This window comes from Lissotriton helveticus, chromosome 12 (assembly GCF_964261635.1).
Source record: "Lissotriton helveticus chromosome 12, aLisHel1.1, whole genome shotgun sequence".
NCBI lineage: Eukaryota > Metazoa > Chordata > Amphibia > Caudata > Salamandridae > Lissotriton > Lissotriton helveticus.
Genome location: NC_136073.1, coordinates 721,128,155 through 721,143,154, shown reverse-complemented (window position 1 = coordinate 721,143,154; position 15,000 = coordinate 721,128,155).

The window sequence follows — 15,000 nt, the reverse complement described above, 5'->3', positions numbered from 1 at the left end:
TTTTTTTGTTTCGCTCCCAGTACGCGTACCGGTTAGCTTCCCGTTAGCTCAATCCGGAGGCGCGACCCGGTACGCGAACTGGTAAACGTTCCTTTAGCGCACCTCTCGCGTTACAAAACAACATCGCGACGCTTCGCGTCAGCATGACGTTTCGCGTTCTCGCGTAATACGTCATATTACGTGCTACGTTCGCGTACCCGGAAGCGCAGCGGTACGCGAACCGGAAGCGATCCGCGGCGCGGCGCCGACCGCGTAACGTAAACATAGCAGGTCATGTGACTCGATAATAACACTTTTCATTGGTTCATTTCACTTTTGGTTTCCTAATGATGTAATACAAGGTCATGTGATCTAAAATGGACACTTTTCATTGGTTTAGAACTTTTGTTTTTCCCAAATGATGAAAACCCCTCCTTCTTTCATCACTCTGACTTTCATCTTGGTGAGAGAAAGACCCTTTATTGAGACTTTGTGATGGCTTCATTAGTAGCTTCAGCTGGTGCTAGCCCACCACCTCCACCAAATCCAAGAAAGAGAGGACCACCTGCAGAAGTAATTCTGCAAGAAGAGGAAGAACAGGAAGAGGAGGAAGAGGAGGAAGAGCATGAGTTTTTGCCAGAGGAGCCCAGGAGGTACAATCGACAGGAGAATTATATCTGGCAATTCTACAGAATTCCTGAGGGGCAAAAGAAAGTGAATGCTCGTTACGTGTTTTGCCGCATATGCGGTGACAGATTGTCAAGGGGCACCGATAAAAAATATAGTTATGGGAATCATACTATGCATCGGCATATGAGTAGGTGGCACCCAAATAACTATAGTGCTGCCCAGCTACGTGACCAACAACAACATCCCCTCCAAATGGCAAGAAGATCGGTGGTTCCAGAGGTGTCGGGACCAGAGGCGAGGGAGGTGATTGCAAACATCCAAATGTTGTTTGGTCACGTAAAACAAGTGTGCGTGGAATGTGGCGCTTTCATCTGCTACAGAGAAAGTAGCATCACTTTGATTTTGCGAGCAATTCAAAATCATATTAATGTTTGCACAAAACGCACCAAAAAATAAATTCTTTTTTTTTTTTTGCTCCTGTTGAGCCCTTTATAATGGATCGTTTTTGTTTCCCCCCCCCCCAAAAAAACCAAAAAATTTTTAAAAACGTTCAGAAAATACAAAAAAAGTAAAAAAATGTTCAAAAAATACTAAAAAAAATATAAAACAACAAAAACATAAAAAAAAAAGTTCTTTTCAGAACTAACTCCCCATTATAAAAAAATTGGTAGAAAATTTGGAACTCTGCCAACCTGTATTTCTCTTAGTTCGCTCCCGGAGCGCTACCCGGTACGCGTACCGGAAGCTAACCAAAAAAATATTTTTTAAAAAAGAACAGTAACTATAAGGGAAGGAAATACACAGTTATGTTAAAAGAAAGACAGCTCTAGGGAGTAAAATAAGGATACTGTTACCTACAATCCACTGTTGATGATTTCACATATTACATCATTCATGACATGGTCAGTAACATCAACAGCAGTGGATTGTAGGTAACAGTATCGTTAGTTTACTCCCTATAGCTGTCTTTCTTTTAACATAACTGTCTATTTCCTTCCCTTATAGTTACTGTTCTTTTTTAAAAAACATTTTTTTGATCAGTCATAAACAGTGACATTAATAGAAACAGAGAGAGTGAACAAGAGTGAAGAACTATGGTCCTCCTGAGCCACCCTCAGAAAACCAAGGGGGTCAAGATACATCTACCGTGCCCCCTTCTACCTATTCTGAACATTATTTGCCCTCCATCTTGTATCTTGATTCGAACGAAACACAAAATGGTGGACTGCCATAACGCTGCTGGTTTGCGAACCGGGCAACTTCCCAGGAAGCGGTCCCCAAAAAAAAAAAGTTGGGAAAGTAATTCACAGACACTAAGAGTAATAGAGATGGAGTGAGTGAACAAGACTGAGGAACTATGAGAACAGAGGGACTGAGAAAAAGAGTGGAAGGAGTTGAGTAAATAGGTAATAGAGAAAGGAATGAGGAAAGTAGCAAAGGCAGGAAACTGAGGATTAAAGAAGTGAAGCAGTGGATCTAATAGTAGGTGAATGTGATAGAAATGTAACGAAAAGAGTACAACTATTTACCTTGTAATTGCCGTTAAATTAATCAAATTTTATTTCTATACTTTCAATCTGTGAAAGAGAGAACCAACATTTGAAAAAAAATTAAAATATGTATTTAAAAATTACAAAAGACAAGGGAAAATATTGAAGGACAAATAGTTTTTCAACAACTTTGACACTGACAGAAGCTTCTGCTTCTCCAGGTCCTCTACACAATGCTAAAGATATACATTTTAAACTAACAGTATCTTGATGCAGATGAAGTGAGGCCTATCTTAAAACATGGTGCATCTTTTGCATTGCTCTTGTTTCAGAAAAGTGTCGCTTCAGTATGCTAATAACATGTCTCCTATCCAGAGATTTGTTTGAGGTGAGGCCTACTCAGAGTTCAAGATGAGATTTACACTTGTTGAAGTGTACAGAGGAGATAATATCTGTGAAAGTCTACTAATGAAGTGAGTCATGTCCACTGCACTCTTCAACAAAGTAGAAACCTCCTATGTTTCCCTGGACAGACCTAAACTTGATCTGCACAATGTGATTCGTAATGATAGGAAACTCAAGTGATGTAATTGAAATATGTGCAATTTATTTTGCTCATTTCACAATCACATCACTTGTGTTTCCTTTGCTTAGGTATCTCATTGTGCAGATGTAGTCCAGCATATGAAAGAATACGTAGAAGTGCAGCACTGCATACAATAAATTTAACACTTACAGAAAACTCACCTTCTCCATGCCTCCTACACAGTTCTACATATACATCATAAATGCAAACAGTACAGAATTAATTATACATGTTAAATGGTTTATTTTTGCTGTTCTCAGAATGTATCAAAATTCACTAAAAACAGTGACTTGAAGGTATTCATCATGTAACAGCGGGGAAAAAAAAACACAATCAAAATGATTGTGTTTAAAAAACCCATACAACATCAGAAAATAAAATTCAGAACTCCTTAAAGTTAACTTACTTTCCATGACGTCCAAGGATGTCCTATGAACAGCTTACACTCTTTTGTGCTGTTATTACTTTCAGCCCGCCACTTTCTGAAAGAAAACCTCCATCGTTTTTAAAAACACGTTACATGCAATAAATGACTTCTTGCTCTCTACCACTATTTTCCACAAGGCCAAATCTAGTCAGAGATATTTATAACTCTTGGATTTCTTGTAAGCCAATCCCATCATTTGGCATTTCCGCAACTTTCAGAATTAAAATGTTGAAGATCATTTTCACAATCCTGGAATAGTAATATCTTCCCCTTCTTGGTCAGTCATGTTCTACATTTCCTATGACACTGATACTGCTTAATATGAAGCAGACTTACACTACCTCTATGAGTACTACAATTATTTAATTCTCTACATCACTTTTAATCACAAAGCAATGTAAAACAGTAGACAGCATTGCAGACTTACATTCCCTCTACTCCATGTTTTGATTGGCTGCTTCAATTAGCTTATGAAAAGAAACAATTTTTCTGAACTCATTTAAAGTGCACATACATCTCCATGATGTCCAATCCTTTGATTAGAAGTTATGTCTCTGAACTACACTTATCCTCAAGGCCAAATTGTGTAGGAGCCATTAGAACTTCTTGAAATTCCACAGATCATATCCCGAGATTATTTTCCTAAAATTTTGGTTTTAAAAACACCAGGTAAGAGTTTTTAAGGTCATACGGCAATTTTTTTTTGAAAATTAAAACAGAATCATTGCAGAATGACCAGCCATTTCTACACTTTAAATAAGCTGTGTAATGTCCTGATGATATTGAAGGGCCGTCATGATATATAATTGCTGTAGTTACAAAAGTCCTTCCTGATATTGACAACTGCGAAGCTACAAATTTTTTTATTAAAGTTGTCAATTTTGTTCCATCAGGCCTACATCGTTGGAACATTAAAATGACGTACTGGCCATATGTTCGTATAAATAATGTGGACATCATTTCAGATTTACATTGGCTACACTCCATGCTGTGATTAGCAGCTTTTACTAGCTTATTAAAGGAGACTGATTTACTGTCTGGCAAAGTTAAATATATAAATCTTTCTGAGTCTACACTAGTAGTACTTGATACCATACAGTTCTCGCAGTCATGCTGCCATTGATAAGAAAGCCCAAACAGCTGATCTACATCTACACCTTCAGCATGTAATACATCAAGCATATACATTAAAAACTCCTGACAATCTTGCTGAATATTTTGAGAGAATTGTGTTTGCCCTGAACATCTGTCTAACAGGTTTCGAATTTCAGACACACTTTCTATTTTTGTTCTATCTGTGCTACATTTCTCTAACACAGAATTCAACAAACTGCAAAATCTTTGATCAGAATTGACCACAATCTCTTCTTTTACATTTTTTAGAGAAAACAAAACATTCATTACTACATTAGCATAGCAGTTGACACCAGAACTGTTTTCAAACTGAAAACCAACAACATCTTCAACAGAATCCTCTTTGTTTCTGCTTGTAATTTTAGGTTCATTCACTTTTTGTCTGTTTGCTACAACCTCCCCAGTATTGTTCTCATTTCTTCGTTTCCGGCCTACCAGACGTTTCTCAAACAAAGGAAACTGAGGCAAATGTGGCGCATACTCTCTTCTTAACCTATTGTATTCCTTAACACAATCTAGATCTGCACAAATGTTTCTGACATCACACTCAATCAAGTACAATCCCGATAAAGTTCTAACTCGTGACAATGCCACATATGCCATACCCTCCTTGAACACAGAACTGCCAATATTCACCAATGCAGTGTCTACACTTAAACCTTGCGATTTATGAATTGTCACCGCATATGCCAAGCAAACAGGGAACTGCTTACGGCGAACATATAAGTCTTTTACAAGCAAAAATCTAGCAGAACAACGAGCAATTAGCTGTACTTCCTCAATGCCATCAAATTTAATTTTTAAAAATTCAATTCCATCTCTATTTCTGTATTTCACAAAATCAACAACATTACCCATTGATCCATTTACCAGACCTCTTTCAACATGTAAATTCCTTCTTAAAATTATACGGCAGTTCAAGCACACATTCAGAGTCTTTTCAAAACCTGCAGTTTTAGATATAGTCTTCTCTAATGAATCCAATTTTGATTTCAGATTCTCAGACAAAATAATTGTTGATCCCATATGCTCTACTCTATCAATAGCTTCCACTTTCACAATCTCTTGCTTTTCTAAATGCAACATTTTGTTGTTAAATTTGGCACATTCTGCAAGAGTTGGCATCAAACATATTCCAGATTTCTTATCAGTAATTTTCTGAAAAATATTCTCAGGCACAACATCTTGTTCTGGATATAAATTTGACAGTAATCGTGCATGTAAAGCTTCTTTTCCATGCTCGGTCACTTTTCCAATTCTAACATCTTGTAGAATAGTCTTGTAAACTTCATCCTTTGCCTGACGCATATTTTCATGCAGTTCAGCATAATTGAAGTTTAACCATATATTGACGTTGCCAATGCTGCCTAGGCACTTCCTGGTATCTTCATGCGTGAGCATTTTGAACACAGGTTGCCCTTTCACTGGTGTCAGCTGCAGAAGATCTCCGAAAACAATGATGTGTTTGCCACCAAATAACACATCATACTCTGTTTTGAGAACTTCTTGCATCCTCAAATGCACAAAGGCAAGCATGACATTGGAAACCATGCTTACTTCGTCAATGATAAGAAGTTTCATTTTCCTCAAGATTCTTGAAACTTCAAAACAAGCATCTCCAGATAGCTTGTGATATTCTAATTTGTTGTCATGCTCCACTGGCAGCATCAGTAAACGATGTAAAGTAATCCCTTTAATATTATGTGCTGCCAGTCCAGTTGGAGCAGTGACAACACAAGACAGCGATGACTCTGTCCTTTCCTGCAAATAGCATGAAATTGCTTTAATGAGGAAACTTTTTCCAGTTCCCGCTTCTCCACTCACGTACAGTCGGACAGGCTTCAACGACGTACATGAGCACTCTTTCTTATCATGACTTAATCCATGATCAATTTGCATGGTAACTTCGTCATATATTTTCCTCTGCTCAACGTTGAGTTGCCTTTCCAACTCTTCTAAGTTAACCGCATCCTCTTGAGCATGTGCCATGGCTCTTTCCACCTCATTCATAGCAGTGGCAGCTTCATTTTCAATAAGAGGTCCTCCTAGTGGATCCTGACTCAATGAAGCAGAACTCTGACTGTCCTGAGAACTGTCTCTGGCAATCTCGGCTGCAATCGTTGCTTCCTGCTCAATTTCCGCATTCAACATTTCTACATATTTGGGAAAAGCAGGACATTCTATGGTCTCCTTGGCGGCATTGAAAGAGTCTTCATAACAGAGGAAATCTCCAAGCAGTTCCTCTTCTGCACGCCAAGGCTTGAAAAGTTGCAAAAGTGCTAAATAGAAAAACTCCTTTTTTTCAGGAGATTCGCCACTCAATTTTCGATGGTTTATCAAGTGGCATTTTCTTTGCTTCACCAGACATCCCTCACTTCCTATTACAGCATACACTCCTTTCTCAGTATCTTCTTTGATGTTCCTCTTGAACATGTAATTTTGCAGAACCTCATACAGACAAACATTCTCTAGGTGACTGCTTCGATTTGGATAATATGTATCCAACATGTTTGTCTTCAAAATGTCGGTACTGTTTGGCTCCTTTTCCGCCAAATACTCAATTTCCCGCACAGGTTTGAGAACTCGATTACGCGTTGCAGCAAGACCAAGACTCGCCCAAACGATACTCCTGGACTTGGCATAGAGACTTGCTGAAGACAACCGGTCAGAACATTCGTACGCTCCGATTTCTCGATGCGACAACATCTTCAGACTGAAACTGTACAACTTCTTGCTGAGGCTCTTTTCATGGGAAATGTCCTCCCACATATCCTTCAATTCTGTCTTCTCTTTTTTGGTGATGTAAGACGTCACATACCGAGCCACAGCCATACAGTTATCAGCCACAAACTGTATATCCATGTTAGCATTCCACATGGACAAAATCACCGGGTTGTAGTCGTTGATGTACTTGGACTCTTCATTCCTCTTCAAATTGTAAGTGTTTTTAGGTGATTTCTTCATGACATTGTGTCGCAGCGAAGACATCAAACTGTTTACTCTTCCTTTAGAAATCACCGGTCGTGGAAAGCCGAAACGACATTTAGTGTAGAACTTGTCCTTGTTTCGGAATTTACGACGGCAGTACTTTCCACATCGATGGCTTTGGAAACGCAGAACTTTTTCTCTTAGGCTTTTCTTCTCCTTTGCGTTTGGAACAGCACACGTAGAATACTGTTGGATGAAACTCATCACTGAGTCATCTGGATCCGTTCCAAATTTAGGTGCATCCTTGATCCACAGCAACATATGTATATGAGGAGCACCTCTTGCTTGGTACTCCTTTCTCCAGAAGAAATCCAACACCTCTCCAAGAGGTGGATTCTTCTTATTCATGATGAAAGACATCATAGCTTCAAATCTATGATTGAAGTACCTACATACATTGACTGGATCCAAAGAGCACAGTTCTCCGGGTGTCTTGAATTCGATGTTTTCTACGTTAGCATTTGCCTCTCGTAGAAATTCAAGTAAGTCTTCCCAGCCATACTCGGCACAGCTCAGAGTGAGGAACCATGTGGGAGTACCTAAGTTCCTCAGCATACATTTTAAATCACCATGACGACGGTACCAGTACTCATTAGTACCACGCTGACACGCCATGAGATTAATCAGGTGAGAATCCAAAATACTATCTTGGACATTCACTTTATCCATAAAATCACTTGCCGAGATGTTTTGCATGTGTATACCACTTTTCAAGATGTGGTTCACTGCATATGACAGTCCAGACAGATCGCTTTCAAACAGGAGATGAAACAAATATGGAATGCATTGTCGAAACCTAGCATCTCCTGCATACAATCGCAAAGTCCGGTATTCAGAAGCAGGAATTTGATGAGGTCGCTCATCATATCTTCCTCCCTGACCTGTTGGAAAAAGCTGTGGGAAACACCGAGCTTCCAAACTTTCCTCCCAAACACTAATGGGACTCCCTTTGGCTTGTTTCATTTGAAACAACTCAATAGCATTCCCCATGACTTCCTTTGAATGCAAAGGATGAACACTATAATGTTCATATATTTCCTCACTAGTAGAGGGTTCTACTTTCTCAATTTGACCAGCACACAAATCGCTATCCTCTTCCTCACTTACTTCCTCTTCTTCAACATATACATTCTTATAGTATTTATTATTTTTTTTCAAATACAATGTTGCCTTTTTAACTTTCCTAACATCTACTAAATCTTGCCATATTTTCTTATTCTTTGTCGGAACCCCATTAACTAAGATAACCAGAGGTTCCTCTTCCACTTTTTCTACTCCAATTGTGTTAATGTTTTTCTTCAAATCTAGAGGCAAATAAACAACTCTTCCCTTTAATCCTCTCTGTAAATCTGATGGAGGCAATTTCCCTGTCTTTGGCTCCATTCTTACAATAGCCTGAAAGGGATGGATACTTTGAATCAAAATAGATTCATAAGTATTTAAATCCTTCAATTCAGAAGGAATCTCAACCAATTCCAGATTATTATGAACTGCTCTAGCAGGCATCTGGTTTTGTTTTAATTTGTTACAACAATAAGTACACACACGTTGATCCAATCCCAAATCAAAACAATTTTCTACCATCAAGTATGTTGCAAAATCCTTCCATTCACTATTATTTTCCCTTTCACTTTTTGCATATAAATCCACTAACTTAGTCTGATTCTTATAATAAGTGCGTCGACAACACACACAAGTGAAATTAGGCCTCTCACTTGATTTCATGTCAAACGTCGCAATTTCCCTCTGGAAATTATCTGTACTGGAAACATGTACAGTATCTTCCAAATGACCCTCTATTTCTTGCTCAATTTCAACATTCTCCTCTTTACTTCCAAAGTAACAAAACTCAATTTCTTCACATATATTCCTCACATCTATTTCAGAACCATGCAGAAGAGCAGCACATAATTGTTTCAGCATAATTGCTGGACTCTTAGCATAATACAACAGTCTAACTAACTTCCTCACTTTGTTATGATGCACTGCTAGCATCCTGAAATGATGAAAAACACTCTGGCATACTCTCCTGGAAAGACAAGCCAGTGAATGACCATGCAAACCTGTCACTTCTCTCACTCTGCAAGGATCTAATTCTTGCAACAACCTCATTTTCTGCTTCAAACTTTTCTTGTTAAATGACCGTACAAAATCACAAAGCAAATTGATGGAATCCTGTCGCACACTGCAAATACTACTACACTTCCAGGTGTACACAGGACCCTTAGCACGTCTTCCTAAAACCTCATTACCTAACAACTCTTCTGCCTCTGTTGTCACAAGTTTTTCTTTTTCAACTGGACAACCATCTTTCACTTCATAAGCACGACCACTGATGTCAACTGCATGCACCAAATCATTATCCTGGAAATAACTCTCTTCATTAAAAAATGCCTCACAGCTTGAACTATGTATCCATTCTCCAGAAAAAACTTCACAAAAATTACTACGATTAACTATTCTCTTCCATCTACTATTTCTTTTGAAATCAAAAATTGCCTTGTTTAGCTTCCTAATTCTATTGATTATCAAAATAAATAACTTACGTTTAATTTCAAAAGCCTGATCAATAACTTTCTCAACTTTTTTTTTTCTCCTATAAAAAACTAATTTCTGTTGACCTTTCTTAATATTTTTTAACAAATTGCCAATTATCCTGTTACGGAACATTCGTTTACGAATCTCCGTAAACTGTTGTTTCCTTCTACTATCATGCACAGATTTATCTCTTGCTCTAGCAGTAACATTTTCATTTGTCCTTTTCTTTCCATTTGATTTACTTGTGTTGTTATGGATTGAAACATTTTCTGTACTAATATTTTTTTTATTAGAAATATTTTTTATGAAATATTTAGAGCTCTTACCCGGTGCTTTCTTCATCGCTTGAGAAATCTTTTTGTTAGAGGACTGCTGCATTTTTTTTTTCTCCTGCTGTCTTTGACGTTTTGCAGCCTTCATCTCTCTTATTTTTGTAGGCATAGTTGAATCTGAGGAAAAATATAATAAAAATGTTAATAAAAAAATATTATCAAACAGTAAATCAGTAATAGTGATCAAAAACATAACACACTACTTGACATTTTAAATAGAAGATTTTTTAGTCCTTGCAAATTTACAATACAGAAGTAGCAGAAAAGAAATGAGATTTATATTTATGTTACCTATGCTATTTTATATGTGAATCTGATCTAATTTTATGAGCATATTTTAATATTTTATTGAAGACACTACACATAACCTGTTTTTGAAGGTGTCTTTATTTTTAAATTAAACGGTTTACCTTTTTACTTTTTATTGATTATAAATTTTAAAAATAAATGTTTATAATTCCAAAGGCTCAAGCAGGTCAGCTTCCCATCCTATATCATATAATTCGGACAAATCTGCATCCTCATCACGCTCTTCTTCATCCTCAGGATTTAAATCATCCAATGGATCAACATCCACTGATGTTTCAATTACAAGTTCAATGATGAGGTCAAAATCAACTGATTGCAGATTGTCGCTCATGTTGAGGTTGTCTTTATCTTTAAAGAAAGACAACAACAATGAGATGTTGCAGAGTAAGAGACAAATCTCACAGATTATAATAGTAAAATTATTTAACAAGAGTAACATTTTGCAGCTATTATTTAGCCATGTCCAGCGATGCTGAGCAGGTGAAGCCTATGTCTAATTTTTCACTGAACAGGACTCATCTGTTCTTAACCTTGGATAAGCCTCAACGACTCTGTGTCCCCTGCACATACTCAAATGTTAAAGTGCAGATTTATATTAAATGGCACATCCCCAGGCATGCACCAGTTAATGTGCACCACTGCTTTACCACCCATGGTGTGCCGCATTTACAATCAGATAGGAGAAAGCTGCTTCAAAACCCTGCACCTGCTTGAAGCTGGCATAGGTCTTGACGCAGCATTGTATAGATGGGGCACCCCTGATCCTTGCTGGAGCTGCATCGCACTTACGATACAACTCCAGCAATGCGCCACCTTTACAGCACAGATGCGTCACGCATCTGTGCCTTTTTTGCCCCATGCTGCGCCGCATTGTAAATGCAGCACACCATGGGTGGCGGAACAGTGGCGCAGGATGACTGTCACATCCCTGGGGATGCGCCACTCATCATAAATCTATCCCTAAGCTTCTTATCTTGTTACAGATGAACTGCCATATGTATCATCAAAATATTTTACATATTATAAATAGCAAATTTTAAGGAATAAATAGCGATTCTTTACTATTCCTAATTTGCAATGAGCAAATTGCTAATTGCAAATTACCCATTCATTTCCATAGGCTAGGAGGCTCATAGGAATTAATGTTGCAAGTTGTGATTAGCAATTAGCTCATCACAAAATAGGATTTTTTTCAAGCGTGCAGGGGTATCTCAAGAACAACCTGCTGCACCCCTGAAAAAGAAATTTGGGAGCACATGGCACACCTACATGCCCTAATGGCATGTATGGGCGTCATATGGGACCTTTTTTTTTTTTTAAAAAAAATTCTTTTTGAAAAGAATTCGCAAATTACCACAAACTACAAGTTGGTGGTAGTTTCCAAATCCTTAATATCATTTTTTACATATTTTTTTTTTATACATTGCATTTAAGGAATCACAATTTTTGAATTATTGACATTTTAAGTAATTTCCACATGTGCACTGTTTTCTAAATATAATTTGAAAATCGTTTTTGGGGAAAAGTAATGGTTTGCAAATTTATGACAAGGACATAATGGTGTATGCTTCTCTATAAGGCATTTCAGTATCTCTAATGTCATTTTTCCCATATTACATTATAAGACCTTTCCCCATGAAGCACATTCCTTGTAAATATGCTCCCACCAGTGCATTGCAAATTTAGATTTTGACTGTTTCAGACACATAGCCATGTTGAAAGTGACCCAAAAAAATTGCAAACGTTTAAAAAAAACACATTCATGTGTCTTAATGACATTTTAATTCATTTCCCCATGGACAATGTTTTCTAAGTGGCACAAAAGAGGTATACACCTATCATAAATCTGTCCCTAGAATTATAAATGATTAAATCAGGATGACAATAAGATGTGGCCTATCCAGAGGTTTGTTTAAGGTGAGGCCTACTCAGGATTGCAGATTAAAGTTATGCTTGATGAAGAATACAGAGGAGATAATTTATTGTAAAGGCCTACCAATGAAGTAAGTGATTTCTACTTCATTGCACCAGTCATCATAAATGTATCCATAAGCTTCTTATCTTGTTAGACATCAACCGCCATATGTATCATATAACTATTTTGCATTTCCAAAAAAGCAAATTTTAAGGAATAAATAGCGATTCTTTACCATTCCAAATTTGCGATGAGAAAATTGCTAATTGCAAATTACCCATTCATTTCCATGGGCTAGGAGGCTCATATAAATGAAGGTGCAATTTGCGATTAACAATTTGCTCATCACAAATTAGGAATTTATTCCAAAAGTGCAGGGGTGTCTCAAGAACACCCTGCTGCAACCCTGAGAAAGAAATTTGGGGGCATATGGCGAACATAAATTTTAACAACATTCCTTTACCTCAAAAACGATTTTCAAATCATAACTTCAAAACACTACACATGGGAAAATTACTTAAATTGTCCTTAAGACACATAAAAGCGTATTTTGATTGGCTTTCCTGCATGGTAGGGTCACTTTAAACATGGCTATGTAACATAAACATTCAAAATCAAAATTTTCAATGTACAGGTGGGAGCATATTTACAAGCAATTTGCGCCACAAAGAAAGGTCTGACATTAAAATGGGAAAAATAACATCAGGGACAGTCAATTGCCTTATAAAGAACCATACACCATTATGTCCTTCTCATGAATTTAAAAACAATTCCTTTTTCCCAAAAACGATTTTCAGATCATAATTTCAAAAAACTGCACATGAGAAAATGACTTAAAATGTCATTGAAACACATGAAAGCGTTTTTTTATTGGCTTTCCTGCATGGTTGGTTCACTTTTATCATGGCTATGTAACACAAACATTGATAATTAAAATTTTCATGCACATGTAAGAGCATATTTACAAGCAATTTGCGCCACAGAGAAAGGTCTTACAATAAAATGAGAAAAATAACATCAAGGACAGTCAATTGCCTTATAAATAACCATACACCATTATTTCCTTGTCATGATTTTAAAAACAATTCCTTTTCCACAAAAACGATTTTCAAATCATAATTTCTAAACACTGCACATCAGAAAATGACTTAAAATGTCATTAAAATACATGAAATCATTTTTTGATTGACTTTCCAGCATGGTTGAGTCACTTTTAACATGGCTATATAACAGAAACATTCAAAATCAAAAATTTCCATGCACATGTGAGAGCATATTTACTAGCAAATTGCGCCACATAAATCATAATTTTCTCCTTAAAGCACACTATTCTCTATCTAAAGTAAAGAAATATTTTCTCACCTTAGCAAATACTTTGAGTTTGAAAACAGTCTCAGAAACACACCAATTTGTCTTCAGCAGAGCAAAAGGTATGCACTCCAGAGTCTGCAGCTATCAAAAGCACAGAAATGGTGTAATTCTTCACACATATTTCTCATGTCACCCAATCAAAACTCTTCCCTCACTTTTTTTCAAATGAAAACCCTTCCCCCTCTGCCCTTTCTGCCTATTTTCCATAGCAACCACCTCTTGGAGAAACTCTGGTGTTTGCAAATTCACACAACAATGTTGCAATTGAACTCTGAACTCTCAGTGCACCTGCATATCCAGTGCTTTCTTTCATTTAATGATTTTTTATTGACCACTCAAAATACATCTTTCAAAGAACACATCTCTACACCCTAACTTTCTGTTTTCATCAATCAAAATCCACCAATCACTGTTACTACTTCATGAACACAGAAACTCCACAGTTTTTTTCATTTCAAACTCACATTTTTTCAACTGCCATTTCATTGCCACACTTCATCTGACTGCAGGAGAACCTTCTCTCACCATGTTTTCTGTCTGGATTGTTGGTCATAGTTATATTCACTGGGCTCAAAGGTACGTTGAAAGCAGGAATTTACCTAACCTCAATTTACAAGATGTGGAAATTAAGTGGTTTGGCCAGAGAGGATTAAAATGTCACCAATTGATACCATTGGTGAAAACCTTTATGCATTTGCCAAAACCTGACCTGTTAATTGTGCACTGTGGAGGTAATGACTTGGGCACTTTGACTGGTGTAGGTCTGGAAATGCTTTTAAAGGACACCTTTGAGCAATTAATGGCACTTTTTCCTCAGACTGCCTTGGTATATTCAAATATATGCCAAAGACAGAAATGGAGGTGGTCAAACCAATTTTGTCCACAAATTGAGAAGTCGAGGAAGCATGTAAACAAATCTGTTTCAGCTTACATGAGAGACCATGGAATGGGCTCCCTGTACAACAATAACTTGCGTTACTACATGCAAGATATCTACAGAGGAGATGGAGTTCACTTCTCAGATGAGGGCAACAGAGTTTTCACTCTGAATTTAAAAATGTGCATTGGTACCTACTTATAAGTACCTAAATGTACCATAAACCCAAAAGCTCTTCTCAGAGCTACCCTACATCTAATCACTCACAATTATTTTTTTACTCTAACTATTTTCACTAATTTTCAACAAAATACGCTCCCTGGTGCGCTACCCGGTACGCGTACCGGGAGCTAACCTCGCGAAATTTTTAAAAAAAATGTTTCTTTTTCCGCACATATGGGCCTCCTCAGCCACCCTCACAAAA